Source organism: Solanum lycopersicum, chromosome 5 (genome assembly GCF_036512215.1).
Source record: "Solanum lycopersicum chromosome 5, SLM_r2.1".
NCBI classification, from domain to species: domain Eukaryota; kingdom Viridiplantae; phylum Streptophyta; class Magnoliopsida; order Solanales; family Solanaceae; genus Solanum; species Solanum lycopersicum.
In genome coordinates, this window is record NC_090804.1 from 26756438 (window position 1) to 26761872 (window position 5435).

A 5435-nucleotide genomic window follows, 5' to 3' on the forward strand; every position below is an offset into this window, starting at 1 on the left:
TCGTGAGAGGAAAACAGTTGTCTACAAATGTCAAGATCAATAATGCAATTATGTATCCGATTTAAAATTGATAAAATTTAAGATAAGTAGACCATATAATTTAGACACAATATATTCAAAAAAATAGTAAAAATAAGTATAAGTCAATAAAATTGATCGTGCTAAAACCACGGGACTCGAGGGATGCCTAATACCTTCCCGTTGGTCAACAGAATTCCTTACCCGAATTTCTGGTTCGCAGATCATATAAAGAGACAGTTCCTTTTGATTAGGGATTAAACAAAAAGGTGACTTGAAACATCATAACTCAATTGGAAGTGGTGACTCTGTAAATCTAAAATATATTCCCTAAATCAATATTGTCACTTCAATTGGAAAAACCCTTCCGTGCGCGAAAAAGGAGCGTGACATCTCGGGCAATTCTGCTGGGACTAACAAGAATTAGAGCTTTATTATATTGACTTTTACTTGATCTAATTATTTTATTTTATTGGTTATATTGTTTTTGATGACTTAATATGTTATTTGATGCTCATCTATTGTTTTTTATATTTATATTATTGAACATAAAAAAGTCTTTTTTGCACACATTATGAGTTTTTTTACTACACTTACACACGTTCACTGAAATGCAATTATGCATCCTTTTTACCCTTGAGATAAAGCTTGAGGGGTCGTTTGGCACAAAGATCAATAATGCAGGAATTAGTAATGGAGGGATTGATAATGCAGGGATTAGTAATGCAGGAATGGATAATGCAGGGACTATTATTATCAAGTGTTTGATTCATTGTTTTTTAACTAGTTTTGTGTGTGGTTTAAAGCTCTACAAAAAAAATCTTTCCAAATATACCCTTGAGTTTTTATGGGATTTTTGTATTTCATGTATTTGGGTCAAGGTAGATATAATTGACGAATAATATTATTATTTCATAGAATTTTTAACTAGATAGAAGAATAAAATTTTATTATCATATACACTACGTTCTCACTTAAATTATTTGAGATTAAATAATTGTCATCTACAAATTGGAGTTAATATCTCAAAATGTCACACAACTATAATAATATATAGGGAAAATTTATTGAACTTTGTTTTGTATCAATAAATCTTTTAAAAAACTCTTTATCATATAATAAAATAAAAATAAACAATAGATATAGCAAAATTAATTAAACTATTTTTTATGATCGAGATGTTTTATTTATATGTATATGCTCTTGTTTTAGACTACTTGTGTAATGTTTAAGGAACTTTCGTTAAGAGACAATATTTGACTATGAACTGTTCTTAAATTCATATATCAACATTAGCATATTAGTCGAATTATTATATTTTATATTAATAATAAGTAGATTAAATAACTCATGTTTTAGAAATAAAAAGTTATATCTAAATAATAAAATTTATAAATTAATTTATTTAAACAAATTTATTAGTACAAATATAAAATATAAAATCAAGTAAATAAACAAAATGATTATAAGGATTTGAGGGGGTATTTTTGTCTTTATCTAGATTAGTCTCATGGTATTAAATTAATACCACCAAATGGAAGGTATTAGTTATATACCCTCTAATACCATGTAGGATGTATAACTAATCCATGGATTGATCCAAAATTCCTACCAAACATAGAATTAAATAATACCACACTTAATACTTGGACTATTTTCCCTAATTCCATACTAAACAACCCCTGAGTGTCTTGACACCCAGTGAAGGATTTACTAGTAGCATTTGTTAGGCGGAGTTGGACCAACAATGAAGTTGGAATAGCACTGTTACCGATAAGTTGCCCCTCTTTGCCTTGAGTTGTCCGCTTGAGTAAGCTAGTCTAGACACCTATCTCTTTTAGGTCCTTGTTACCACTAGTAGGCTCCACTCAGTTACATAATTTATATTTGACTCAGTGAATCTCGCAACAAGAGTTGGGTCCATCGAGGACAAATATCTCTCTCTCACTTGACCAACATTTAGATCATTTTATGTCTACATGAAAATGCATTTATTTATAAAATCTTTATAAGTTGACTCATTTTACTGTGATTAAAAGTTATCTTTAGATTTTATTTAAAAAAAGGTACAAAATATTTTTTTTTCTTTGAAAGTTTTTACACACTTCTTAAAAAATAAAATAAAAATTGTCACAAATTAATAAAAGAACAAATTTTATTTAGGTTTATTTTGTATAGTTAAAAAGATCAAAGTATTTTGCTTTCATTATACTTATAAAAATAATGTATTTGTTAAGTCAAAAAAAAATTAACTATTCAAACTGAAAGAACTACGCACACCTGATTCTCAATTTGATGAGATACGTAGGCAACCCTCCTCGTGTTCGGTGATTTTTTAAAAAGAGAAGTATTTCTTATAAAAAATAATATTGTGTTAACAATATTCTGAACTACGCAGACTTGATTTTTGCTTTGACAAGATACGTAGGCAGCCTTATTATTTTAAGGACGGTTCAAAAAAACATCTAAAAACAAATCCTCATCACAAAAACTAGGGAAAAAAAGAAATGTTTTTTTTTAAAATTTTTTTTGACTTGGTTGGTACCAACATTCTTAGAAGTGTGCATAACTATTTGACAAGGCGGACTAACTTTGTTGGGACCTATGAACTTCTTTTGGTATCTCTTGATATATTTATGTTATACTTAAGAAACTATTTTGCTTAAAGTTAAGGTTAAAACAAATTCATTGTTTCTTGTGCATGGTGTGGTGAACTTTAGATATAAAATTCAATTGAATGACTTTTGATCCAGAACTTGGCCTAAATGTTGGTTAAAGTAAAATTGTGAGCAATATTTTACTTGGGAAATGATTATAGGCTTTCTTTGATCCGATTGTTTCTTTCAAGCCTACCAAATGTCATGTTATCCATAGGACTCCCAGACTAAAACATTTTTATTTGAATAATCACAACTTCATATATATCATTTTTCGTGCATAAATGCACTATTTTCTGGATATCACCTCCATATGTGCACTATCAATTAGATACTCAACGCCGAGACTTAAGTTGGATATCAAAGTGAAAAGACCAAGTAGATACTCAACGCCGAGACTTAAGTTGGATATCAAAGTGAAAAGACCAAGTAGATACTCAACGCCGAGACTTAAGTTGGATATCAAAGTGAAAAGACCAAGTATCTGCAAGTTCGAGCAAACTGACAAAAAAGATAGAAGAAAAAAATGAAAGGAGAGAAAATGGAGAAAAAGAAAGAAAAATGAATGGGAAAAAGATTTCAAGAAAACAAAGATCAAATGCGAAAATAAAAAAGTATTGAAAGTTGTGCAAATTTTAAGGAGGAAATAATGACTTTACCCCGAATGAATATCCTACCTTTCTCCAGACCTACATTACAATCCAATAACAAGCCTTATTTGATCCCATTTTGTGTGTTCTCACATCAATGGATACTTAGATAAGGGTCAAGCATATGGTATCTCAATCTCATACATTGAATATCTTTTCGAATGTGAGTGACTTTGATATAAAACATCCTAAGATCAAAACACTTCTATTGTGCAAAGTAGGACTTCATTTGTTGCGTGTGCACTTCAAACATGAAGATATGAATAATTTTATCCCCAAACTTAGGCAAGATGAACTCAAGTAAATACTTAAGTATGTTTGAGATACAATTTGAAATTATAGTGATTATTCAAAGTGACCTTTAATTTGTTTGAAAGTAGTTGAAAATGACTCATATACATCATGCTAATTGTTGGTACCAACTAAAGTCAAAACATTGTCAACCATGAACTGATTCATTTCTCAAGATGTCTTTTGTAGAAAAAATCAATAAAAAATAAGAATAAATTTTAGATTATTATTAACTATGTTTGACCTGATTCTTGATATACGAGATACGTAGGCAGTCTTACAATAAGGCTCGATCTCACAAAATAAAATTTTATACCCTTGAAGGAATGAAATTTGACTATTTTCGTAAAAAAAAATCATAAATCAAAACATTAAAAAATAATAAACTAAAAAGAGTGTCGAAGTTTCTCAATTTAAAAAACTGGGTCATATTTTTATCACTCTCATTTCTAGGGAATATGCACTCTAGTTGCATTCTAATCTTCAGAAACAAACACTCGTTTATCTTTAATGTCTAGGGAACAAACTCCCTAATTGCATTTTTTTCTTTGGTACCAGTATTTCTCTATACATACTAATATTGTACAAACTGGGGCAAAAAAGTGTTGGGGTTTTATTTGATGATTTTGTTAAAAAGGGACCCTTCTAAACAAAAAGAATTAGAGTAGCAGAACTCTCCTACACAATGGGAATTAGCAGGATCCTCCTGAACAATGGAATTAGAGTAGAATGACCCTCCTAAACAATGGTAATTAGAGTAGCAGGACCCTCCTAAATAATAAGGACTAGCAGGACTCCCTGGTTAATGGTATTAGCACAACCCTCCTAGATAATGGGACTAGCTGAACTTTCTTGGATAATAGGATTAGCAGGACCCTCCTGGATAATGGAACTAGCAGAATCCTCTTGGATAATGGGATTAGCAGGACCCTCTTGGATAATGGGACTAGCAGGATCCTCTTAGATAATGGGATTAGCAGGACCCTCCTCATAATGGGACTAGTAAGACCATCCTGGATAAAGGGATTAACAGGTCCCCCTGGATAATGGGAATAACAGGACCCTCGTGGATAATTGGAGTAGTAGAATCCTCTTGGATAATGGGTTTATCAGGACCTTCCTCATAATAGGAATTAGCAGGAGCCTCCTCATATTAGGTTTCAACAGGACCCTCCTCGATAATGGGATTAGCATGACCCTCCTAGATAATAGGATTATCAGGACCCTCTTAGATAATAAGACTAGCATGACCCTCATGGATAATGGGACTAGCAAAACACTCTTCATAATGGAATTAGCAGAACTCTCCTGGATAATGAGACTAGCAGAACCCTCTGGATAATGTGACTAGCAGGGCCCTCTTGGATAATGTGACTAGAAGGACCCTCCTAGATAATGGGACTACCAGGACCCTCCTAGATAATGAGACTATCAGCACCCTCCTCATAAAGGGATTAATAGGACTCTCCTAGATAATAGGACTAGCAGAACTTTCTTAGATAATGGGACTAACAAGACCCTCATAATAATGGGATTATTAGCACCCTCCTAGATAATAGGACTAGCAGGACCCTCCTCATAATGGTATTAGTAGGACCCTCCTAGATAATGGGACTAGCAGGACTTTCTTAGATAATGGGACTAGCAAGACCCTCATAATAATGACATTAGCAGGACCCTCCTAGATAATGAGACTAGCAGGACCCCCCTGGATAATGGGATTAGTAGAAACCTCCTGGATAATGGGACTAGCAGGACCCTCCTAGATAATGAGGTTAGTAGGACTCTCCTGGATAATGAGATTAGCAGGACCCTCCTA